Source organism: Poecilia reticulata, linkage group LG18, assembly GCF_000633615.1.
Source record: "Poecilia reticulata strain Guanapo linkage group LG18, Guppy_female_1.0+MT, whole genome shotgun sequence".
NCBI lineage: Eukaryota > Metazoa > Chordata > Actinopteri > Cyprinodontiformes > Poeciliidae > Poecilia > Poecilia reticulata.
The window spans coordinates 17,099,312-17,126,523 of record NC_024348.1 but is presented as its reverse complement, the minus strand read 5'-3'; the positions used below and the strand labels follow the sequence as shown (position 1 = coordinate 17,126,523).

General features: G+C 40.0%; 1 protein-coding gene across 3 annotated transcripts in view; it reads left to right on the top strand.

Annotated features, from left to right (window-relative positions):
- The window catches only part of adamtsl3 (ADAMTS-like 3), a 62,310-nt gene that overhangs the window by 549 nt on the left and 34,549 nt on the right, over window positions 1-27,212 (top strand). The window lies entirely within an intron of this gene.

The following is a 27,212-nucleotide window of genomic DNA, read 5'->3' as shown; positions in this document are numbered from 1 at the left end:
GAAAGCAATATTTATTTAACACCTCAGTAATGAGCGCCAGTGAACGATGATTGTGAGGCTCTGACTTGATGCGAAGCAGAGCATCCTGGGTAATTACAGGCGTTATTCCCTCCTCATGTTTGCCTTGATGAGACACGAATCATTTTCTTAAGCCGTGATGTTTCATTCAATCGTTCGCTGTAGCTACGCATGTGAACGTCGCTGGAGCTTCAACTGACTGTCCATTTGTGACGTCTGCAGAGGAGAGTGGAAAGTCCTGTCTGAGCATCTTTCACTCTCTCTAGTTTTATTTTTTTTTTAATGGTAAAAACATTCTAAATGTTTTTTTTTAATGAGTTTTCAAAATGAAACACCACTGGGGGCCTGTGTTGTTGTCTTGAACGGATCATTGACCAGATGTAAAAGTGTGTAAACATCACTCAAGAGTGTGGGAAAATTTTTTTATTTCTTGTTTATCCTGTCCAGTTTTTGTATCCTTCCTTCTTGTGTACTTCTTGTTTTACTTTTGTTTCTATATCCTTTCTTCCTTGTACACTTTGTTCCTTTCCCTCCTTCCTTTGTTGTGTCCTTTGTTTTCGTCCTCCTTGTTTCCTTCTTCTCCTTCCTTGTCATTGATGTCGTACTTACATTCCTTCATTCCCTGAATACTTTGTGTGATTCAGTTTGATTTTTCAGTTTTTTTTAATTGTTTCTTCCTCAATCATCTCCTTTCTTCCCTGTGCTCTTACTCCTTTTGCAGGTGTTTCTGATTCCAAAACTGCATTTTCTTACCGACATTTTTGACATGCTCAACAAAAATAATCAGTGAATAAGTGAACACCGCTGTACTCTGCAAAGTTTGGAGTGAAAAAGTTTGGATTTTGGAAATTAACACAGATTAAATACAGTCCTTTCTGCCATTACCCCAACATCTTTTATAGTCGGTTTTCTTTGCTCAAATCTAAATGCATTTTGATCCAGTTCTCGGTGAATTCAGCTCAGTACTTTGTGTTGTCTACACGCAAACAGATCCGAGAACATCTCTCCGTAAAAGGTCAATTGTTTTCCTCAGTTCTGTAAGTCACTATAATGGTTGAAATCACAGAGAAGAGCCAGGATATTACTGGTTTTTGCAGCTAAGTGGCTGCTAATGACAGCTATTAGAGTCTCTCTGCAGTAATGAGTAGTGGCCCAGCATGAGGACACGTCTTTGCTCGGCCTGCCCCTGCATGTTTCACAGACCGGAGGTTACATCATCTTGCGGAACGATTTTGTTTTGACACCTTTTCTCTCCCTCTTATCTTTTTATAAGATTCTGGATGATGTGTTCATCCAGAATCCATCGCCCGACTGTAAGTCAAGAGTTTCACCGTCTTTACACGCCTAATTGCACAGCAGGCAGTAACTGTCAGGGTGTTTTTTTTTTTTTTTTTTGTTCACTTTGCTTTTATTTTTTTTTGGTAGGATTCAGGATGAACAAAAGCTGGGGGAAGTTTCTGCTGCTGGAATAGAGTCAGGAATGGGATTAATAGAGGTCATGGTGGTGAGAAGAGGGAGCACTTAGTGGCCATGGCAGCAGCAGCAGCAGCAGCAGGAGGGTCCAAGTTGCTCCGCTGCAAACTGACTTGGCAGCTGTGTTTTGCAACAACAGGTGGAAAGGGCATCGACTTCACACAATTAAACACAGAATTTATCATCTTTAAAATGCCATGTATGTTAGCTGCTGCAAAGCTGGGATTATTTGGGCTGCAGTGGGTTTTTCAACACATACTCTTGTCATCTAAAGGGATTTCTGTTTTTTTTTTCATAACATTTAACAAGTGTGCAGTACTTTTGCAAGATTAACAAATCTACTTCTGGAATATGACCATGATGTTTCTGATTTCTTCCCCCCCAAAAAAGCTTGCATGAGCATATGCACCTGTGAAGTAATTGGAAAAATAGATTGATTTGCTCTGCCAAATAAAGTATTTACCCTCTTGGATATTTTAACCTTTTTTTGTGTTTACAAATCAGCCGTGATGAACAAAATGTGTCTTTTCTTGACAGAAAATGTTTCCAAAGAAAACTTTAAAGTCAAAGTGAAAATGGGTATTTCTACAAATAAAAATCTGTAACAAAATAATTGATTACACAAATATTCACCCCTTTCATGTGACTGACCTAAGACAACAGACGGTGACGTCATAACCTCGTCCGTCTTCATCACTTCAGGGTCACTTTATTATTATTGCCTTGCATCAGGTGAAAAACATAAAAAATCAAACAAAAAAACCCCACAATCTCTCGATGTAAGCCGTCAAAACAGAAATGAAAAAAGGGAGAACATCAGATGCTCGGCCCCCTTTGGAACGTCGTGATCCTGGAAACCAGCTGATGCCGATTAGGTTAAGTGAGAGCGTTGGAGGTATAATGGAATCACAAGTGGTGTCTTTTTGGCTTTTTAACTTCAGCATGTTTTTGTGTTTTGGTTTGAGTCCAAACTGGGTTAACTGTGTCTTTGGGAGGTTAAGATTTTTATTTATTTTTTGCTGAGAGACAATGCCTTCGTTTTTTGAAAGAACTAAAGAGGAATGCATTGACTTAGGAGAATTTGCCTCCTAGGCTTGCTTATTTTGGTTCTCAGACTCATGTTTGATGCATATGAAAACAGCATGGAGGTGCAGGCATTAAAAGAAAAGTGCTGAGCACTGGTGAATGTGGTGCAAAGCCATGTGGCTTTGGATTGGGGGATCATTCTCTCACCCCCGTGTTTGTTCCAGCAGCATATGTGTTCAGTAAATCTTTGGCCCGCACCGTGGCACCGCGAATATCTCCCACTGCTTGATGTGGTTTCACAGCAGTGCACTGTGGGTACTGGAGCGCTGCTGCTGAGGTAAAGTAGACGGGGACGGGACCTCACCACAACACCCACATTACAAACACGAGTGTGCGTAAACCGTTCTGCTGGCCGCGTGTTTGTTACTGGCTACCACTTTGTGCATATTTGCAGGAGAGCTGCGTCTCATGTAATCCCAGATTTGTTTCTGTTTGCTTGCTGACATCTGCATATATTGCGCCGTGTTATTCAGAAGTGCATGTGTTAGTGATTTCGGGGCCTTTAGCGTTCAACGGTCCCACATGCCACCAAATCCGTGACTTTGATTAAAGGGGAAACTTTCATTCTTTGTCGTTTTTCTCCTGATCTTCTGCTATATCTTTTCCTCGTTGGCATGTGAAGTCATGCAAACAGTTTCTGGGTGAGTGATTGATTTCTGATTGCTTACATTTCTGGCCCTCCGCTGCAGATGTTCCCCTCTGCGTCTGGCATGTACTCATTCACAGGCGCAAACAGACAGGATGGTCGAGAGCCAGAAAGTATTTGCTTTGCGTTTTGGCACCGCACCAACTAATTGGTTCTTAGTGGAGGTGATTGTTACTGTCGGGCCCTCTTTTTTTTTTTTTTTTTTTTTTCTGGCTCAGTATGTGTGGTTGGGCATGTCATGGAGATCATTCAAGGCACTTGTTATGAGTGTGGTTTCAATCTGGCTGAATTAGGGCTTTGTAAGCAAAATTAAATTTCACCGCAGTTTTCAAAACAAAGCTATTGCAGCAAATTTATAACATTTCAATCTGACAAGTTCTTATTTTGGATATGCAACATACTGCTCCTCTTTGTCTTTTGCAGCTTGAAACATTTTCCGCCAGCTTCCAAATAAATGTCATGGAAATTTTGTTTTCCGTTTGCGTGGGGCGAGATAAAAATCTACAGCGAGGTGCTCACTGCCTTTGATAACTGATGTAGTTCCCAAATGTTAGCTTTTGCGTAAATCCACAGAGTTCACTCTGTTCAGACAGCCAGGAGCAAGTAGTCAGTCTGCAAGTGTTAATCTCCGTTACTGCATTAATTACCTGCTGCTGACAGATCCCTACCACCCATACAGAGCAGAGTTGAGGCGAAGCACTGGAGAAGCTCCAGTAAAATTTGGTATTTTCTTCTCAATGTGGGTCTCAGGTTATTCTGCCTTCTGGACACGTACAGCGCTGGAGGAGAACATGTGTTTCTGTTGCCTCACCAAGACTGAACAGCTGTAACCAGTGTGAGTGTTGGGCAATATTCATTTTATGTACTGTTAGCCCTTCTTCACAAAACATTTTGATATAATTTATTGTTGCGTGTAGTCAAAAAGGCTTATCGCACAATATAATTTGAGGCATTTTAAAATGTTTTATTCATTTCTCCACTCTCATTTCTTAAATTGAGATATAAAATTTCCTCTGAATGTTAAGTATATTGGCTCTTTTATGGACACAGCAGAGTGGAAACTTTCCAGATGAAAGCTGCTTTCATTCTACCCCACACACATCCTTTCTTCTTTTCACCCCTTTCTCCTTCTAGTTCTCTTCTTTTTTATGTTCTACAACTCTTCCTCAAATTCCTTCCTTCCTTGTTTCCTACTTTTCTTCTCTCCTTGTATCCTTCCTTTTTTCCTCCATTCCCACGCCACATTGGTGCAGTAATTCATACAAAGTCAACTTTATTTGTGTGGCACATTTCAGCAGCAAAGCGGTTCAAGGTGCTTGACATGATAAAAATATAACACAATAAATAAGCAAAACAAACATTACATTACAGTGGCAGAATAACGAGAAGTAATGAAAAGTTGTAATTCAGACCAGAATTAATTAATGTTTCAGTTATTATTAATCAAAGGCAGCTCTAAACAAGTGGGTTATTAGCCTTGTGATACTGGCTCCCGGACGAGCCCCCATTTGGCTCAAAGGTGATGACAAAAATAGGAGACAGATGAGCGGATCTATACAAATAATAATTTGTTTATGGAAAAACATGGCTGTGGGAGGAATAAAGCGCCAGTCTGAGAGGGGTGTGCACCAGCACTGCTGCCCGTTCTGGTCTAATCCACAGACCAACCAAGCAGATCAGTAACTGGCAGGACCGAACTGCTTGGTTACCGATCACTGGGCTTTAAACACCAGCCCAGTGTGTTCAATTAGGGAGCCAACCCAGCCGCCTGCTTCCTGAAAAGAAGAAGAAAAATGAGGACACCTAGAGCGCTGGAGGGGATCATCATGCTTGATTTAAAGCAACTCAGTGTTTTGGCAGCTCTGCAGTTTTCTGGAAGTTTGTTCCAGATTAGTGGAGCATAAAAACCAAATGCTGTTTTTCCATGTCTGGTTCCAATTCTCAGGATACAGAGTAGACCACAAGTTACTGAGTGGTCTGCAGTAAGTCTTTCTCTAAGATGCATTTTTCTTGGGAAATTTTAAGGCTTTCACATCAACTTGTTTGTGTTCTCAGAACCTACAAAACCGTAAAAAAGAAGGATTTTATCTAAACATGGTGTTAAACTCATCAGTGCATTGTCAGCACCAACCACTGCAAACCCGTGTATGCACTCCCGTACATACGTAGAAAAAATAAAATCGGGAACATGAATTTGTGCAGACTTCCACATCAAAGGCTTTCACAAACTTTCACCCCCCCCGGCTCCGCTCTTACTCACAAGCGTTTTCTGCTCCCAAGGAGCCCTGTGCGAGAATGTAATCCGTTCACAAACCACAAAATTGAAAAATGACCCCCTGACTCGCTTCCAAACTGAAAAGTGAACAATGCTTGCAACACAAGTCGGTACACTAAGACCAAATCTTTATACAAGACAGAGGTAAGCCATTGAACTGAAACAAGCATAATTTAAGGATCTCTTGAGGTCGTGTTCAGCTAAGACTCTCTTCTGTAAACACTCCCTTACTTACACTTGAATTTGCTGCAGGTCATAAAACGCTGCGGACAGCAGGCATGCAAAATCCTTTCACGTTCAACTCGGCACAAGTCCAGACTGATGCAGTCACGTTGGCAGATCAGGTAGAGGTGTGCCAATTTGATCTCTGATCAGTTGTTCAGATTGCATGAATTAAATAACTTTGTTGTGCATGGTTTTCCCATAACTATGGAAGGAGCTGCTGCTTACCCAACAAACATAAACTGAGGATGATTAATATGTTCAACTAGAGATGAACATAACTGTTATTACGGCTGTACAAATAAAACTTCCCAAGCGACTGCTTTTCATTAAGCTTACACATGAAGTAAAACCATAAAGTCGGTTCCTTTCAGTTAATGACCTTTGGTTTTATGCCAGCTGGAGTTGCAAGACATTTATGGAAGGAAATCACAGTCATCACAAAGACAGCACCTTCTAAGGCATCGTGATTTATGCTTAGACAGAGGCAGAGCAAGAATTTAAAAGCTTTCACATTAAACGTCTAAATCCACAAATAGTATGAGGCATTACTTCCTGTCTTTGTTTTACCGAGCCAGGTGGAGGAAGTGTGGGTGGTGAGAGACGGGTGGGAAGATTTCATTTTTGGAATATTGGGATTTTATTCTACCACTGCACACCTTCCATGGTTTGGAGTGAATTCAGCATGTCCAGGGGAGAGCTTTTTGTTGTTTGTTTGAATATTGAGGATAAACACAATGTCTGAATGGGTCTAAATTACTTACACAATGATCCTTGAGAATCATAAACCAGCTCAGTTGCTTCTTTTTTTTTTTAGAAAAGGAATCAGGCAAATATGACCTAGATCCAACTATTATTATTATTAGCCGATATGCATCCCACTTTTTCATGACGATCTAAACAACCCAATTTTAAAAAATTTCATCTCACAAAAAAAAAAATCTGATTTCTGCCAAGTCTGTAGGCAGAACTAAATATTTTAACGTATCCAATAGTTTTTCATCTGCAGTCAATCATGTCGTATTTTATTTGACTTTGACGTCTCATGATTCTGCACCAGAAGAAGACAGACGGGATAAATCTGCATGTAAACAATGCCTGAAAATTATAATTCTGAAATTATAAAGAAAGTCCGTGTGACTGCATCACATCATAACTCCACCACTCCTGGTCCAACTCCTGGGTGTAGACTTATCAACTCCTGTAGATAAGTCTACACCCAAACAGACTTATCTACAGGAGTTGCCGTCGATGCTCCACATAAAGCCTTTTGTGCTTTCTTTCTTATTAGCTTCTTTTGTCTTGCTGTGATCTTGTGGCAATACTTTCGGGTCCAGTTGATGAATAACTTTAAAATCAATCCACAGGTGGGAGCATCCACATCAACGTCACACAGCTGCGCAAGAATGTTATGAATGACCATGCCAAAAAAAAAAAATGGGGGGATTTCAGCCAACGGACTACGTGCTGTTTTGCTCGGTTTGCTGTCCCGGCGTTTTGGGGTGTTGAGCGATCTGTTGGCTGCTGGAGGGTGATTGTGTTATGGGGACGCTGTGGATTTTTTCGGGTGTATTTGATGTAAGATTGGCCCATAGGAGCCTGGGCCTTGTATTGGCCTGCCAATGCTGTGTCTCAAGTTGCAATTTTATTCCATGTCTGCAACCTTGGCAGGCCTCGCCCGGACGTCCTCCTTTTGTTTTCTTTTGTTTTTACCTCTCTGTCCCTCTCATCTTTGTCACTTTATAAATGTTATCATATAGTCATTAATTTAACAACGTCATCAATAAGAGCAATGCAGCCATACAGAAAAAAAAACCTGTATATCACTGAAGTTATTTTGCAACAAATAGCTGCAACAATTCTGTGAGCAACCAAAGTAGCTTTTGTTTTGCCCTCTAAAACTTTGTATTTTTAAATTCAACTGCTGTTTCAAGTAAATGTTTTTTTTCCTCTTTTTTTTTTTTTTTTAAAGCAGCAGCTTTTTCATTAAACCACAAACTCTACTTTAGCGTAAGGAACCCAGGTGCATCTGGGGAAGCAGATGCTCCCAGAGCAGACATGCAGACTTCCTGGATTAATTTTCCCCCGCGCGCTTCTTATTTCTAAACGTTGAACGAAATCACAGTGAAGAGCGACCCAGTGGACCATTGAAGCTTCCAGATTTACGAGGCCAGCACTGAACGGTGAAGGTCTGGTAGTGAAAACACTGTCCGGAGGCGGCGGGCTGGGAGCCAGGGTGTTAGTTGACTTAAAACAACCTTTTGGTGTGGTACAACGGTGTCCCTTGATGAAAACGTCTGCACTGTCTTGTTATACAGCTTCTCTGATTTATGACGGCAATCTTCACGTCGCTGCGGAGCCAATGTAAAGCCATCAATCATTCGGTTTCTGAAGAAATCATTAATACTCCACAAACAGTGAGAGCTCGGGAGGAGAGCCGCGCTCTTCTGCTTATTTCTCCTGACCCCTGAAACGCAGAGCGACGTTCTGTTCGCTCGGTGTTGGGGGATCTGCGTTCAGTTTATGATTTGTGGCGCCTTTGGCTACGCAGGTTCAGCCACAAGCAAATAAGCCGTGTTTTCTCAAAATCAGCTCTTCTGAATGATCTCACTGAGTTAATGATAGGGGTTGAAGTGCAGTCAATGAGCTCTTCCTCTGCTCCATCCTCCGCTTGGATGCCGCAGATGATGGAGTGATGGGAAGTGGGCTGGTAATGGGGATGCGAGACCTGGCGCTGCTTCTTCTTGGCCTCAGCTGCACGGCGGCACGCAGCACTAAGAGACAGCAATTAAGCCGAGGCAAAGAGCGAAGCCGTACACGAAGGGAGCTCAGCTTGCGGCTCCTGTCTGGCCCACACAGACGCTCAGCACGGCCCTCAAACAGAGGCCCCTCTGGCTGCTTTTCTTCTCCGATCGTGTCTCCAAGAATTCAGTGACGTGAGCGTGGCAAGAGAGAAGTGTTTGTGTTTAGAGTCGCTGCTAATGATTTAAAATGTGCTGGGGAACCTATGTGTGCATCTGACGTTTGCTCTGTCTTTGCCAAGAGCCAAAGACTTGTTTAAGCGCCCTCTCATTTTGTGTCTAATGCTCGAAGCTATGGGTTTATGTAAACCTATGCCAGAGTTTAGAGGGCTTTTAGACCACCCCCAAACACGCAGACATATCCTGTCAGCACATGCCATGCATCATCTGTTGGACTCCTTTTAGGTGCATGTTCCTGTCCAAGGTTAAAGTGGGAGGCAGGCGAGATCAAAACAGCCACGGCAGGTAAAATATGGAGGCGAATCGTTTCACTTACCACACACTTTGACACAAAAATAAGTGCACACTCCTTGCTTTTCGGTTTAAAAGTGTCAGGCGCAATAAAGGGCTTGCAGTTTTATGCCTTGAACACAAGATGTTGCTCTTTAGCTTGACTTGTTGCAGGCAGGTTTCTAGGAGCAAATTTAACACGTGATAAAGGTTTTCTGGATTCTAGCCTGACAACGATCTGTTGGGAAAAAAATGCATCCGTGGACTGTTTGTTGAAACTGAGCATAAGGCAATTTGGAGCTTTGAGAGCCTCCAGTTTAAACTGATGCAAATCATGTATATTTATAATCTGAGCAGGCATAGCATTATGTCCACCTGCATAATGGTCTCTGTAATTTGTCTGTATTTTTTTACTGCCAGAACAGCAGTAAAAAGGGTTTGTGTCTGGCACCAAGATGTTGAAGCACCGCATCCTACGAGACCTGTAAGGTTTTGAAGTGAAGCCTAGTGGCCTAGTTTGTCCAGCACATCCCTCAGATGGTTGTTTGGGCTGAAATTTGAGGAATTCGGAGGCCAAGTCAGCACCTCGAGCTTGTTGTGTTCCTCAAAAACGTTTCTGAACACCTTTTGCTTCATGTTGGCCGTCTTTCAATCGCTGCTGAACGACACCTCAGCTCTCAGGAAATGTGGTTTTAATGGAAGGTTTTAGCCACATTTTACATTAAAGGAACATCCACAGGAACTAAAACACACCACCTTCTTCCATCAGTGCCACGTTCTCCCCGGGAAAGCAATGCGTGGGCGAACCAGGTGACGTAGTCTTCTTTTATTTCTCCAAACTTCAGTTCGGATGCTGACATACCCCTCTGGTTTGTGGAAATGCAGCCCTATGATTGGAAAACTGTGATGTAATCCCTTTTGTGGAAACATCCCCACAAAAGCAGATGCTCTGAATCGATTGTCCGGCGATCACAATTTGACCGTGGTTCTGCTCAAATCAGTCCTCTTGGTAATTTTTCCTGTTTTAAACTTTTGGTTACATAAAATGCATTCGAATTACAGTGTAATTTGTCATTTCAGTGAGTAGTCATTTGTTGAATGTCAACTTAAACTTTCTACACAAATATGATCTGCAGTAATGCACATACCTAGAGTGTGGATTGGTGGCTTCACCTCAATATCCAATCGATAAAAAGACATTGGCATCGGGTCTGATCACTTGAAGATGTTTTTTTGTGCCGATGAATTGCAGAATTCCTGCTCCTGTTGTCATACTGTATATTTACGTTTCTTACTCTGTCTGCATAGGTTATGTAACCAGTAAAGGTCTCTGTGGATATCCAAGAACAGTCCAGAGCTGCTGCTGTATGAAAACATATAAAAATCTACCGCTGGACAAACATCTCAGAGACGGAATAAAATGTAGCATCCTCTGTCTATGCGGTCATCCTCCCCGTTTCCTGTCGTTCACTTTTACTGCCACAGGCTGCTTCCTACGCAACGCTGCAATCACTTCGCTGGTTGGGAGTTCACTACAGTAGCATATTTAGACAGCTGTAAGCCTAAAGCTCTCGGGGAACACATGGTAAAGGATTTTTTTTATATGTGGGAGGAGGATAAAATGAGGGTTTAGCTGATCCACTGCAGCTCTTTTCCTGTGGGGTTACTATTCATTCATGCTTCAAATCGTTCCTTTCACTTTCGCCTTCCTCACCTGGACTCAACACCAGCCTGAGAGGAGGACATGTGAGGTTTCGCTCTTCAAGACTTCGCGATTGGTGATTTTTCTGTGTAAACTGTGGAGAAAAAAAAATAGAACTTGATTTACCTTTTCACAGTTTAACATAAAGTAGCGTGCGCGTGCCAAAAGTTTTGTGATGCAAAATGAAAGAGAATGTTGTGTTTCTTGGCGTGCAAAAGAGCGGAGCACATGCTGAAAACGAACACACGAGGGCTAAGGCTAGAGGAGAAATGTTACGACTTAAAGCCATTAACAAGCCTTGATTAAGCGTGAGAGAGACGACGTTACAATATCTGTGAGACGGGAAACACCAAACGGCTTAGTAAAGATAGGAAAAAGGAATATTTAACAAAAATACCTCTAAGAGCTCTCTGTGTGCATTTTGCAGAGGTTACGTGTTTAGATGCGACACTTTCCTATTTTCACAAAACAAATAAGTGTGATGGTGAAATTTTGAAGCTGCATGTGACTTTTTTTTTTTAGCATTGTAATAACTTTTTTTGTTTTATGCGTGAGAAATTGAAATAAGTTCTTTAAATTAGGAGTTTACTATGTTTGTGAAATTACTTTTTTTTCTTTCTTTCAAATTTTAGCAATTAGGATCATTGGCACAGTTAATGCACAAGTGAGATGCACATTTGCTTTCTATAAATTCCACATTTACCCAGGACATTTTATCAACATGTTGTAATCTAGTAGCAATGACCAAAAAACACAGAAGTTTCATTTCACTCGGCATGACCAGTGCAGTGAACGTCTGACATCTAGGAACCTCTGCTAGGAATCTTGGTTTCACTTTTGACAGCTCTTTAAAGTTAGATAAACAAGTTAGTTCTGTCATTAAAGCGAGTTTCTGCCACCTTCGGCTTTTAGCAAAAGTTAAATCTTACTTCTGTTTTAAGGACTTTGAAGGACTTATCCATGCCTTCATAACAACTCGTCTGGATTACTGCAACTCTTTATATAGAGGGATGGATAAATCACAGATTCAGCGACTTCAAATGATCCAGAACGCAGCAGCACGGCTTCTCACAGGAACCAGGAAGCATGACCATATAAGGCCAACTCTGGCATCTTTACACTGACTGCCGGTCTTTTATCGAATAGATTTTAAGATTCTTTTGTTAACTTATAAAGTTTTAAATGGGTTAGCCCCCCCCCCCCTTATCTTCGGTACCTTTTAAATTTCCGGTCTGTGTCCAGAACTTTACGATCAAATAATCAGTTATTACTGACAGTTCCTCGGACTCAACTAAGAGGAAAGGAGGTCGAGCTTTTTCTGTTGCTGCTCCTGTTTTATGGAATAACTTACCTTTCCAGATTAGATCTGTCCACAGCGTGGATCATTTTAAATCGCTTCTTAAAACTCATTTTTACTCTTTGGCATTTAATTGATGTTTTGTTTTGTGCTCTGTTTTGTCATTTGTGTTATCGTTCTTGTACAGCACTTTGGTGCAATTTTATACCTCTTTTAAAGTGCTATAATGTGCCTGCCTCCCGTTGTGATTATTCACAATAAAATCTAGAATCTCACAGGACTCGCTGTTGACAAGCAGGAAAAGCTGCAGACTGATTTCAGATTTCATAAACATGACAGGACTTTCAGAAGTCCCTTCATCTTTTCACCTCTCGACACGCTTTCAGAAACATACGCAGCAAGGTCAGAAATGTATATTTTCAGCCTTAGATGTCATTTACTTTTTAAGTCACAAAGTGATTTGATTTAAACTGAATAAATGTCCCATTTACTGTTAGCATTCGGTGGTACGTCAACATAACTGTATGACCTAAGGCAGCAAAATCAGCTGTTTTCTTTCACCATTAGCTCAGCGATCTCAGTTTGAAAGCTTTGAAAGAAAAAAAATAATCATATTTTATTTAAGCGTTGCTTGTCATGAGGCCTTGGTTAAAAGCTACATGCGCCCTACTGGCCATGTTCTCTTGACGTACTGTGTGTTATGTGCCGGTGGATTTGATAAAAACGGGTTCAGGGGTTCAGCTTTAGTCACAGTAGAAAGCTGAAATGCTGTCAAGTCATTATGAAAAGAGAAAACATTACTTATTGATGTATCAAGAAGAACTTAAGGGGAAAACTGATGCGTATGGGGTTGGTTCCATTTATTCCAAGTCTCATTTACATTGTTGTCTCCTTGGGTTACATGTGGTTAACAAAGAGTGACCTCAGTTGATAACAATTTGAGCATTTACTGTAGTGAATACATCTACTTTTTCACTTTGTGGTCTTTCTGTGGAAGTTTATTTTATTTAAGCTGTATTAGTCCTATAAAAAAAAACATTGAGGTTTTTAAACACTTTAATCATCTTACTGTTCTGCTGCTCAGTAATTTTACCTTAAAGTTGTTTAAACTGTAATGTGCATTGGCACAAATTAAAGTTTTTTTGTTTCATTTTTCCCCCTGCAGGTTTCTTTTGGATTTTGCTTAAATATGGATGCGTTTTGAACATTGTGGAAATACTGAAGCTGAAGTTTTGATCCCTTTTCCATGCAAGCTCCATTAGATGATTGAGGGTTTTCTTTCAAACAGCCTGTTTCGAAAATTGCCAAAAAAACATTTAGATGGGGCTTAAATGTAGGCTTTGACTAATCCCTAATCATACTTTTGGGCATGGTTATGGTCATTCTTTTCCATTTCGAGCCATTCCTCGATGGATTTGCGCTCAGGCTCATGTATAGACAAACTGCCTCTGATTCAACTTTCACTTTGGAAAAGACTGACATGCAATATATTGGAAGACTCCCTGATAGAATGCAGACTTCGTGATCACAACCAGGGAATCAAAGTATTTGCATAACACATTTTATGCAACACAAGTCAGCCAAAGTGCTGCACACATTAAAATATACTTTATATGTTTTTGAATAAATACATTTCGCTCTAAAAAATATTCATCCTCCTTGAGCTTTTTCGCATTTTTGCCATATTGTTTCTACAGTCTCAAGTGTTTTTGTCAGATTTTTGTGTGAGAGGAACAGAGATGAATATTTATTTTTTTACAAATAAAATGTGAAAAATGTTGGTCATAGATGGGAACCAAAATCTATGCAAGTTAGCTTCACCGAGCAAGAAAAGCTAGCTTGTTTTAGCCAGAAATGTAACACTGGAATGTTTCTGTGCGCATGTAAAAGATTTGTACGTCTACAGCTCACGTAGGAACCTGAAACAATGCAGCCGAGGACAATTTATTTCTACTTTAATAGTTTCCATATCTGTCGGTCAGATGCAGGTCATAATAAGGGACTGATGAACACAAGCTTCTTTCAGACTCTGTGTAATTGCATCATTATTTAACAAAGTGGAAAATGTCAGTTTTCAGAGGACGCTGCGTAGCTTAAAACCTCCACCGTCCACCTTTTATCATATTGCTCTCACTTTCTGTGATCATCTCGGAGCCAAAGGCAACACACACTGCAGATTTATAAAATGGGAAACACATGTTATTGGTGTGACTTTATTTTTAGGGTTACAAACTGAAACCGTAGCTGCGTGAAGCCTGTACGGGGATCAGGCACGTCTATTCTGCTGCTACAGAAAAGCTCAGTGTGTGAAAACTCTCCACTCGGGACAATATGAGCAGTGAGCCTCTGACACAAACCAGGTGCCTTTTCATGTGGAGGTGCGTCTCTGTGTCTGTGGTTGGATCGTTGTCTCATTTTGCAATCATAGAAGAAGTTAACAAGAGAGCCAGTTACACGTCTGCAAATCATCAAGTCTGGATTTCAGCTTTGAACATCACTTTTTTCTTCTTTTTTTTTTAGCACCACGAGGCCGTTAATTAATCTTAATAACATGGCTCTTGGTGAAGTGTTATTTCAACTCAGATCAGGGTTTTAATTTAATTTAATTTATCCACCTAGATTTTCAAACTTATAGGGATATGTATAACTTATTTTCACACTCTGTGTTTTCTAAGTTCATATATACATGACCTATTGCAGGTGTTCATTTTTAAGAATTGTATTATTTTTTTCAATTACTGCATGCAATTTCTTTTAATATAATGTGATAATTTTTAAGATGGCTTTTTATAAAGAAATTTTAAATGGTTTAGTGTTAACCAAGGCATACATAAGCAAATCAAACTGACGCAAAATAAAATAACATTTAAGTTTTTTATTTTTTTAAGAAATGAGTTATTCTTCAAAGTTTTATTTACAATGTAAACACATCCAACTCCCAACTTCCAATTAATAATAGCGAGAAAAAGAAAATCTGTAATCATTTTCTGAGTACATACGTTTCAAATTTTGGATTAATTTAAATAATTTAATAAACTCATTAAGGTACTTGTTAGGGGTTTGCGAATGTTTTTGTCAAAATGAGCCACGTTCCTTTGAAGTTTCACGCTTGCAAAACGGATTCTCATTCATTCGTATTTTTGGTTCTCTAAAAAGAAAAAAAAAACTTAGTCTAAGACTAAGTCTAAGGCTAAATTGTCAATTTCTTTTTTTGTTGTTAATTTTAGTGACAGATAAAAATGAGGAAATTATAAAGCTCATTGTGGAAAAAGAAAATAAATAAAGCATTCATGTAAGTCGAGCCTCTAATTTATTGAGCGCCACACATGGAAACCAACACGTTACCGTCTCTGACAGGAGGAACTTCGCCGAGAAGACGGATGACGAGAGCAGGACACACGTCACATGCGAACAAGTCCCGATGGAGCAGTGATGCCTTCCTGTAGTCTCACAGGAAGCACCAAACACACATGTGTTCTTCTAAAGGGGATCTAGTGTTTTCTGTCCTTTTTTATTATTATTATTTAAGCAGTTCATTTCTGAACATGTCTCTTAATTTTTTAAAATTGTAAACTTGAGAGCGGGCCTAAACACAACTGCTGGGAACTGATGTACATTTCTTAATCTATTGTTAGCCATACACTGTGAACACGTTATATAGTTTTAAGTGTTTACATGGGAAAATGTTGCTGTAACATCAAAAAGTAAAATAAGAATAAAGCAAATTGGAAGACTCGATTAAGAAGGAGGTCACCGAGTTGTATCAATGAATATACTTTATAATATTTGTGATAAAATGCATATCAGAAATGTTGTAACGAGCCAAAATGAACAAATACATGCGTAAATATTCACTAAAATGCAAAATAACACATAAAGGATTTTATTGCCCACTAAACAGCAGAATATAACATATTCTACCTGAACTTATTGAGAATTTTCAATCGTATTGGTAATGTTTTCATTGTAAATTCATCCTTTAACTCTTTTGGAGAAGAAAAAAAAATGTTTTATTGATCTTTTAATTGTGCTGAAATTCCCAAATAGTTTGGGGATTTTCCTGAAAAGGAGATGCAATAGCCTGAAAGTCTAAAGATGATGTGAACTGGAAATGTTTCTATAAAAGGTTTCCCTTTCTATGCAATTTTCCAACATCACATGCTTTGGCAACCAAATTCAGCTTGTTGTTTGTTTCCAGTGACTCTCTAGCAAGGTGATAGAGGAATCTGAACTGTATTTTAAGTCCCAGAAACACCAAATATCTCAAAGGACCTCAAGCTATTCAAACAGTCACAAAACATCTCGTATTTGTTCCCAGAGAGCATGTTCTGTACCGATTTCCAAAACAGCGTAAACTCTTCACAGAAGCTTTATTTCCAGATGACAAGGCAGCAGTGTGGTCTGTTCGTTGAAGCACAAGGGATTCATTTGGTCCTGGCTTGTCCATAAATAAGTTATGCTGCTGCTTTGTGTGCATCCAGATCTGAATGTAGGACCCAGATTTTTTAAATTTTTTTTCCCCTTGCAGCCCACCATGGAGGTCCAGAACAACCGACTCCAGCCACTTTACGTGCCTAATTTATACCCCTCCCTTCCTCTTTAAAAAAGGTCAGAGTTGCGCTGATGGGTGAGTGAAGGGGTGTGGAGTATGTGGGATTGGGATCAGGTGTGGTGGAGTTCCTGCAGCAGTGAAACCCTGACGGGTCAGCCTGAGCGTTCACAGGAAAAGCTGCTAAAACATTTGCTGATGGGGGGATGGGGGGAGAAAGCTCAGTGCTGAGAACATGTAAGCGGCGGTTTGAGGAAGCAGTAAATGTCACTGCTGATTCTTAATTACGTGGCGTTTCCCCGCTCTGCTCTGCACTGCGGAGGATGGTGGAGCTGTAGGGAAATACTCAGGTGGGAGCACATTGTGGTTACTGGCTTTCTCATTATGTCACTATAAAGAGTTCAAACATTTATTGTAAAATATTACCCTGTAATTATTGTGCCGGACAATTTTACAGAAGACGTGTTGCGTTCTTTCTGCTGATTATCGATGCATCTTCTTGTAGAATTGGCTGAACATGTTTAAAGATTTTAAATTGATTGTCAGGCCTGTATTTTTTCCAGAAGTTTAGGTTTTTTTTAAAGTTCACACAGCAGATGTGTGAACTTTTGAACCAAGATTTTGAGATTTTTTATTTTTTTTGTGAGAATTTTCTCGAAATCCATCAGAGATGCATATTTCCATCACCCACTCAGCAACTTGTTTCTCCAGCTGTAGAGTGCTGTTTACACTTCAAAGGGGCAAATCAACTATTTTCTACCAAAGCAGAAGCTCTTATGAGATCACCCTTTGCTGGTCTGCACACCAACTTTATTCTGATGAGTTGACATTTCTTTCCCTCTTCTTCTATTGTGCAACTCCACACAAACCATGTTTTATTCGTCTATTGACAGCGGTACCTACTGATTGATTGATTTTTTTTTTTTTTTTTTGATGCAGTAAGTTCTTTTCATGAACTGTGGAAATAAATTGTCACGGTTTCAACAGGTAGTTTAATCCAGGTGTATTCCATTATCCAAATTAGACTCTTTTCGCATTTATTTTGATCCAGTTGACTCATAAAACGGCACATTCTGAATCCAAGCACCTCCATGTGACCTCCTGCTGGTAGATAATGTTTATTGCGCTTATATAACCAAATTTCCTTTCAGTGCGCTGTGAGTGAAAACACAGAGAAATACTTTATTGGCTGCCAAAGGAAGTACAAAATGTACAGCAGGTACTCGCAAACGGTCCATATGAAATATCCTCACCACTGCATTACCAAAAGAAGTCGAGTATAAAACAACCAGAACAACAAACGCAAGAAAGAGGGAAGGGGTTAACTGACCGGCAGTAACAAGGTTCAATCTTTCCCCTTTTTTTTTTTTTACAAGCGACTTTTGGCTTGGAAATGCGTTTTACGCTGTTGACTCAGACTGCAGTTATTTCAAAGTAATGTCACGGGATAAAAGTCCAGAGAAAGTATGTGTTCATTTTTGTTTGGAAGTGGTCATGGTGTCAAGTCGGGACACCGGTATGGAAGACTCCAGGCTTGTTCTGCAGTAACTCTGACAGTGCTTGGCTGTCCATGCTCTGTCCGGGTGATTTGGTGGGAAACTCTGGAGTGGCTGGAGAAGAGTCCTCTGAGGTGGTTTGGGCATCTATTCAGGATGTAAGCATGCCTTTGGAAGTTGTTCAGGCGTATCGCAGTGGGAACAGAAGTCAGCGTTGACCCAAAACTGACCAGAGCGACTATAAATTTGTTCGTTGTTTCTTGAAGCCGTCTCGAAATGCCTTTCGCCGTTTGTTCCATCTGGACGAACGGATGAATGATGAATGGGCAGCTGGGTTTGAAGATGGACGGATGAACCGATAAACAAACATGTGAAAGGGATGAATTTATGAACTGACACGTTGGCTGATTTACTGATTGATTCCTTAGTCGATGAAGAGATGGATACAAACTTACATTTATTCTCTACGCTATAAAATGAAATTTTCTGTCTTTATCTTTTTATTTGTTTGGCAAAAAATCCAACTTGCCTAATACTTTGGTTTATAATCTGTAAAACTAGCTTCTTTCCTCAGAGGTGTCCTTTGTGTTGGGAATCTGCCTATATCTGTTTTAGGATTAATTTACCTTTCAGCAAACTACTCCATGTTGCATATTCGTTGGCCGCAGTTTATTTATCGGTTGATGTTTAAGCCAATGTCAGCCATCCAGCATTAGCTAATGAGTTGTTCCAGAGCAGTGCCTTATGCGCTCAAGAAGTGAATCATTTAATCTTCGTCTGCACTTTAAATGTTCAGGGACCTATGTCCAGGTAGAATAAATGTCTCCACTGCAACACCGACAAAGTTAAATAAGATCTCGACTTCGTCCGTAACGGCCACGCTGGGATATCGGTCTTTCCCCTGAGCAGATCGTTTTCCTCGTACGTGTAGCGCTATTTGTCCTCCCGCCCACAAATTAGTAAAGGAAATGTTCCCATCACTTGCGATCCAACAGAGCACCCCTCATAAACAATGAGGATGAAGAATAATAAAAGGAAACATCTGCTTTATAGGGGTGCGGAGGAGGTGAAGGCTAAAAGTTAGATCCTAGAAACAGTGATGAACAGAGGAAATGTTTTCACGTTTTTCTTTTTTAAATCTAACTTTTTGCCTCTTCTGTCAGTGCTGGAATTGTTTCTGGCTGACTGTCACAGAAGTACATCTAACTTTTAATCCTTTTTCTTTTTTTGGTCGAGGAGAGGAAATGTGGTTGGTTTTCAGCTGCAACTCGTAAAATCCTTGTCCTGGTAAAACATTTTATACTGCGACCCGGCGGGTTTTTTTTAAACGGCGACTTTGGCGTAAATCAAGACGAGAACACATGTAGGTCTCGTATAGTATGCGCGGGTGGTGAGAGGCTAACGTTTATCCCGCTTGAATCATTTAAATCTCTCCGTGGGAGCCAATGTTTCGGGCTCTTGAGTGCACCTCAACGCCGGTCGTCAGTAACTTTAGCTTCATTTGTCTCTCTTTCTGAGAACTCTGAGACTGTTAACTCGGGTCGTGACCTCATAATGTGGAGACCTTTTAATTTGACCCTTCTTTAACGTACGGAGGAGAAGACGAGGGAGTCGGCCAAACCTCTGCTGCGTGGAAAGCAAACCTGGGAGAACTAAGAAACATTAAGCCAGAGAGAGTTTCTCTGCCACGATGAGTGATGTTTGACGTTGCCTTGTTTTCCAAGCTTTTATGATGGATTGGGTTCCTTCTTTTGTGCAAAACGTTGAATGTTTAGTGTATGGATTTCTACTCTGTTCTCTAAATAAAAATCAAAAGCTAAGTTTTGTGTAGCTACTTGAATTTAGTTGTACTTCTCCGTTTAATGGCTTTCCAAGCATCCTGCTCTCTCTTCCATCACTGCGTCTATTGACATTTTTTTGCTCTTCCTATTCTTCATCTCTCATTACTCAAGTTGTACTTTTCATCAATCCATTCAAATCGTGTCAAAAGAAAATCATAATATTAATTTAATGCCACTGTCTTCAAACCAAGCATCATAGCATTTCTCACCAGCTATTTATCCAGCTGTCTCTTCTTTGGCACAGATATCTTATCTTATCTGTCAATCATACCCCACGCCTCACCACTATATGCTTGTATACGCTCTGCTGCGCCACCCTACACTTTATTTCCTAACACGGTACCAGTGTTTCTTGGTACTATATGAAATGCTTTTTCAAGACCCACACAGATGCATAGAAACATTCACATATACACTGGAAGTCCATGGACCTCGTTAGGCAGGATTTTCTTCCATCTGCTCTCCTTTCGCTCAAATTGGATTTATTTGTACGTGTCCTTTTTGTGTTGGTGGATGTTTTAAGCTGCTTTTTTTACTTCCTGTGAATTTGATATTATTTGCAGTACTGCATATTTTACAGAAATGGACAGATTTGAATTAAAAGCACTTTAGAAGTGCAGCTAAATGGATTGTTTGGATCAAAATTACGAAAAATTGACAAAGCTTCCCAGTTATAGCATTACACTGTCACTCAAGGTTTTGTTTTTAAAGCTTAATTAAAGCCTAAATTTGCATTTTATTTGTTCTACATCTTGGCATACTACTTTATTTTCAGCTTCGAGATTCTGAAAAGCATAATGCGTATATATGACTGACTTCTGCCCACACTTTTCCAACCTTCTTCAAAGATCTTGCATGAAATAATCTAGCAGTAAAGATTTTATTATCTTCATAATATTCTTACTTTTTCCTAATTCAATAAAACTTTAGTAAAAACATCATTATGAAAGTGTTCTTAAGCTTCCTTTGGAAATCAGTTTGCAGTTTCTTACATTCACAAACTTCACAAACAAAACTGCTGATGTTTATGGAAGATTGAATTCTTCTAAAATTACTGAAAATGTCTTTATGTCTTAGTATTCCTGCTGACATGAAGGCAGTCTACAAGCAGAGCTTGTGCTGGCTTAGCCTCCTGTTACGGCCAGTGGCCTTGTGTATGTTTTCTTTTCCTTTTTTTGTATATCTGCAGCTTCTAATCAAGTTGACTCCACTTGGAAGTGGATGCAGCCCTGTCTTCCTGTGCCACTCCCTGAGGCCTACAGCGATTGGCTCACCAATTGCCAGCTCCACCAATCCCTGAAGAGGCTTCCCTTTTAAAAACCAAGGACTTCCTGGGAGAAGGCGTGGCTGATCCTTTGTTCAGACAGCTTGCCACTTTGTTGGGTGTTTGTTTTTTTTTGACTGCTATAAACTTGATTGCTCTAGCTTTAGTTAGCTCTGACAGCTTTTGAAAGCTTGCGTAACTCGCTTTGGCCCTGTGGGGGATTTTTGTATCTCGGCTACAGATTTGTAGTTTGTTTTTGTTTAACCTGTACTGAAAGTCCATTTTTGGTTGGTCAAGATTTACAACTCTGATCGTTTTGTGGATTTTGTTTTATTTAGTACATTTTTGTTGTAAGTCCCTGCATTTTGATTATTGTTAATTTTTACCTTTTTATTTTTTGTCAAAACCCAAACAATAAACCTGTTAATTGTTAAACCTTACCACCTTGGTTTCTTTAATGTTACTTCCCTTTCCCCTGGCCGAGCCGGGTCGTAACACTCCTACAAATGCTCAGGTCATTCATCACGTGGAACAAGCTGTTCTTACTGTAGTAAGCACCATTTTTAGGTGGTCAGGGGTAGGACGACTGTAAAGCTGCCATCCATCTTAAAGAGTTACTCACAAATTGTTCAGCAAACAAAGAGTCATCATGAGGAGGTTCGGTATCAGATTAATTAATCCGAAATGCTTTAAAAAAGAATACATGCAATCATTACTGCACCTGTGCTTCATATTGATGATGTCAGGATACAATAATTAGTTGTTTTTTTTACATAAATATGTAAAACTTATGCTTTGGATTTTTCATTTTATGACCAGTCTCACCATTTAGAAAGAAAACTTTAAATTTCTTCCACCAGGAAATTGTGCATCTCACATAACGAGCATGAAGAAACAAAGAAGTTAAAGGTCGAGCTTGATACAGTTAACATCCAGAAACTGGGACGTCTATTAAAAAGCATTTTATTTTTCAATTGCAGATGTTGTTTACCATCACTTTGTCAATTAATAACAAAGGCACAAGATTAACAATGACCACAAACTACAAGTTTAGCCACACTTACTTTTTAGGGCAAATTTAAGCCACTGTAAATTAGAGTAAACATATTGTTAGTTGATGTCAAATTAAAGAGAGATTCTGGCTAAAATGTATTTTTATTTGTTGTCCATCTACCTACTTTCTGGTATCTCCTGGTTTCTCAGTTTCTGTTCTTTTTCTTTATGATTGATAAGAGAAAGACCCAAACTAAAACAATTGCAAAACAAAGTTATCTGCTTAAACACTGGAGCGTCTGTCTTCGAACGATTATTTCCACAGTCATCCCACACCTCCTGCATACTTCCCTTCCTTACGCCATATCTTTAACTTCCTGGAGCAAAATAACTCCAGATTATATTGTGTATTTTGTTTTCTCACCTCATCTTCTTCACAGATTATTGTTTGAACCGACTAAAGTCGCTGCCAGAAGCGCTGCGGCGGAGAAGCGGTGTCAGTCAAACACATTAATTTCCTCCCCGTGTGTTTGGTTTTTGCGATCGGGGACCATACATCACCTATCCCTCGGTTTATTTTCAGTAGTCGCACGTATGCAGATAGGAGAAGGATTTCCTGCAAAAGTAAACATCAGAAGCTTATGGATTAAGTCAGTGGGAGGGGGTGTGACCTCGGTGTTGACCTGAGAAAATGGGCTTAACACCAACGTTAAGTGGCGAGTAAAGTGTGTGTTTTAGATACCTTTCCTAATGGCACAATTTGCATATGACCCCTCCGTTTTATCATTCTAACAGAGTAAGCCTTGTACCTGCTGTGTGTATGGCTGGATAAAAAAAAAAAAAAAAGTGTGCGTGTGCGCATCGGTTAAGCTGTTCGGCTCAACGTAGTGATTACGGTCTCCCACTGTTTGCTTTGCAGTGCCACACAATCCACACAGCCTTAATTGATTAAAACTATGCGGTGCTTTATTTGGGATTCCTGATTTGGAACGTTTTTATTGTGTTTGGACCGTTGCGGGTAGAAGGCCCCCCGTTAAATCTCGCTACCTTGTAAGGAGCACCAGTGGGTTGGCACTAAATTTAACTGCTCTATTTTGAATGTTCTGTTTCATATTTGAGTTCTTGTGTCCGGCAATTGCCTAAGAAAATGAAAGCCACTCACTGTATGCTATATCCCCTCTGAGCCAAAAGCTGTCCATCTGAACGTGTGCTTTCCCCCCCTTGCTCCCCTGTAACCAGAGGGTTTGTCCCCCAAGGGTACACCTGGCACGTTCCCCACTTTCACAGCATACATGTTTGCTCTGGCTGAAATGGCCAGATGTTATGAAAGGCTCTATTGAAGCAGACATTCAGCTCATAAAAAAAAAAAAAAATGTCTATCTTGATAGCTTCAGCGACCAGACCATGTCATCTGATTTACATGGGACTCTCACACATAGTCCGGTGGGAAAGACTAAAGCACGGTCTGGATTTGTACATGCGATGCCAAATGTATGTCTCCGTCTCTTTTCCTGCTTGGAAATATAAACCAATTTGTAAGGAGAGTACACTACAGCTTTTTTTTTTTTTTTTGAGTGTGTGAAATAGTTGAAATATGTAAGAAGGCTGGAAAAATACGGAGCAAAAACCTTTCAGGCCAGAAAGGCAAACCCCAACACGACGGGATTGGCGGGAGGAACTGAATCGGTGAAAAGTGAGCTAAAAGATCTAAAACTGTGAGACAGAAATCTGAAATCTCATGAACAGAAATAAGATTTAAAAACTTTGTGTTTCAAAGTTTACATAGTCCCGTGCTCAAATCTGTGGCATACATCTGTATTCCACCTCCTCTTCGTCAATCCTTTGTATTGTTTTACAGCTTCTTCTTATCAGTTTTCTTCCAGGATTGACCTGTATTTAGCACCATCCATGTTTTCATTAACTCCAACTAGAATTACCTGTCCCCGCTGAAGACTATTGTCTCCACAGCATTATGCTGCTGTTGCTATGATGTTTTACAGTAGCATGGTGTAGTCAGGGTGAGTCAGACATTCACATAAAGGCCAAAATGTTTCCTATATCAGTATTTACCAAAACTGGGGTCAGGATCCCAATTGGCGTCACGAATATGGAACTCTGAGGTCCTGAGATCCTTAGAAATAAATCTAAATACCAAAAATGATGATGAGACAGCATATGCATTTTAGAAATGTTGTCAAAGTTAAATAATAAAAAAAAAACAGGATTCACAAATAAATAAAATCAAAATGTTGGTCAATAAAATTATCGTTGATGCTGATTTCATTGCCATTGAACAATGTTTTTACTTAATCTAAAAATACTCTTGTGCTTAAGAGTCAGGGTCATGACCCTCTTAAATTTTTCATTTGTGGGTCGGAAGCTGGAAAGTTTACAATCTACTTCTCTATGACTTATATCAAACTGCAAACAGGCTTTCCTTCAGTTATGTCTTTCTTTTTGCCAAATTTGAGCAGTGCTGGACTCATTTCTGTCCTCCAGACGTAACATTGAACCTATGTTGCTTCTCATATTATTGTTCTTGTCCAGCCTGTAAGTTTAGGAAACCTGGCAGGTTTGGTTGGATATTCATCCATCCATTTTGGATGGATGAACATCATCCATCTAAAATGAAAAGTCCCAAGCTTTCAAACTTTTCCAAGTTGAAAGCTTGGGACTATTTTTAAACCCAAGCTTTAAACGTCTTGAAAATGTGGTTTCTACGTTGTGATGCGGCCATTGCCATGTTTCACAAAGGGGGACGATATTTTCAGTGTATTATTCTACTCCACCTACAATACACACGTTTGCTTGTGCTAAATTCAAAGGTATCAAAGAAAAGGTGTCTGAAACCAAATGCACACCACGTTTTTTTCAATTACAAATCCTTCCAAAACAAAATCCTGTGATGTAGATTTGTTTTTTTTAACGTGACAAAGTGTGAAGAAGTTCATGGGGAATTAACCCTTTCATGCATTGTGGTCACTAGAGCGGACAGCTGTCTAATAGCCATTTTCTTGTGCTTCTTGTGGATTTTTATGTTATAAATGCATACGGATCACTGAAGTGGACACTAATGCATCATAAAATACTCTATCAACTACTGGCCATCAGCTGCAAAGCAAGAAATAATTTTTGTTAAATCCAATATGGCCGACAGAGAAAAAAGCATGCCGACCGACCCGGTTCCTCCTCCTACCGTAGACAACTCTTGCAGGTAAAAAAAAAAAAAAAAAAGTGAAATCAGATAACCACTAAAGAACAACACTACTGGTGTATTTTTCAAATAACTTTGTATTTGGAGAAAATTACAATTGAACACCTGAAAAAAATTTTTTTAAAAACATTTTACAAAATTTTTTCCCCCTTTTTTTATGCCTTAATAAAATAAAAAATAATTGAAAAAAAATCCTGATACAAAGGATAATAATTCATGCACGAAAGGGTTAATATTTTCAGCTGTACTTTTCCTCCAGTGTCATCAATTGAAAGTGTCCGAGGCCTATTGACCGACTGACTCCGAGTGTCAGAACCGAGACCTCGTGAAGCTCAAATTCACTTCCTCCCCCGCTGCTACCCCCCCCAGCCCCTCTCTCAAACGTCCACGCGCAGTGCGCGAAAAAAAAAAATTACAGCCTCCCAGTCCCCTCCCTCCCTCCCTCCCTCCCTCCACCTCCACATGTTGCTCCTGAGGAAAAGCAGCTGAGAGCCAGAGCGGACACAGCAGGCAGGCAGGCAGGCAGGCAGGCGGCGAGGACACGGGCAGTGAGTCAGAGAAGAGAGCGCAGCAAGCATCCGACTCACACAGGCAGAGCCGGGACGACATGGAGCTGGGGGCTTGCAAGCTGCTGGTGACGGTCCTCCTTGTTCTGGTACTGGACTTATTTGTTGTATTTTTCTTCAGAACATTTCCTTTGCTGTTGCTATAAGATAGCCCGTGAATCTTGTTTATATCCGAATCGCATGAGGTTTTTTGTTGTTGTTTTTTTTGTGGTGATTTTAGGGCTCTCTGTTACTTTACCCAGAGTCGTGCATGACAAAGGTTTCAGCAGATGTGTGCATATCGCATGTCTTTGAGGCTAAAAAAAAGGAGTCATTTGTATATTTACACAGTCTGCTGAAGAAGGCTCCAGAGTCGGGTTTCCTTTTCCTTGTTGCAGGAGTTTTCCATCTTCAAGGGAAAATGTACTTAGCCTCAGCTGTTGACAGGTGTCTTAAACAGAGTCCGCCTGTCACAGCTTAACACATAGCTTGGATATACAGTTCTGAACAAAAGCCTTCACTTACTTCGTATTTCTTTATATTTTGCCTCCAATGAGCCAGACTTTTCTTAAATATAGTGTTTAGAAGTGGCTGCAGTGGATAGTTCTTCAGGTTTTCTTTAGGTTTTTCTTTGGATTTTGGATTTAGGGTTAGGCCAAGAAAAACCAGTCTTCAAAGGAATCGTTGTACTGTAAGTTTGTTAAGCCACATAATATATTTTGTTTGGCTGAATGGGGTGTTAATTTGGGCTCATGTGGAACTGTGCAAAAATCTTCAGTCGGCCTTAAATCACTATTTGGATTTTCTTCCTCTTTCTTACAAAACAAGACAATTAAATCAAGGATGTTGTGGATTATTTTTGTTCCTCTTTTGTGTCGCACTTTTCAACATACTACATGTTCTATGTTTAAAAAAAATAGCCAAAATGTGATGAAAATTTTGCGAGACCTTTAGGAAGCCTAGAAAATGATAAAGGTAATAAAGCAGCTAATAAGTCCAGATTCTTGGATGGAAGATATTGGTGTAAAATTTCTTACAACAAATGCGTCGCTCTTTGATTGTTGACGTGTCATTTTAGAATAAAGCATGATGATGTAAAATCTTTGGTGTAATAATGTGGTTGCTAAATTTGTCTCGTACGTCTCGTGCATAAAAGAAAGTGACCTGAGGTCTGTCCTGGTTGTAAAGGTTCCCCTGGAGGTGTCGGAGCAACATGGCTGGTAAACGTGGCAGTAAAAAGTTTAGGCAGGCTCTAGGAGTGGCAGTCTGACGAATTTTGATTAGCAACCCTGAGGACCAAAGGGACTGCTCTGCAAAAAGTCTTGTCCTCCTTTGTTTTC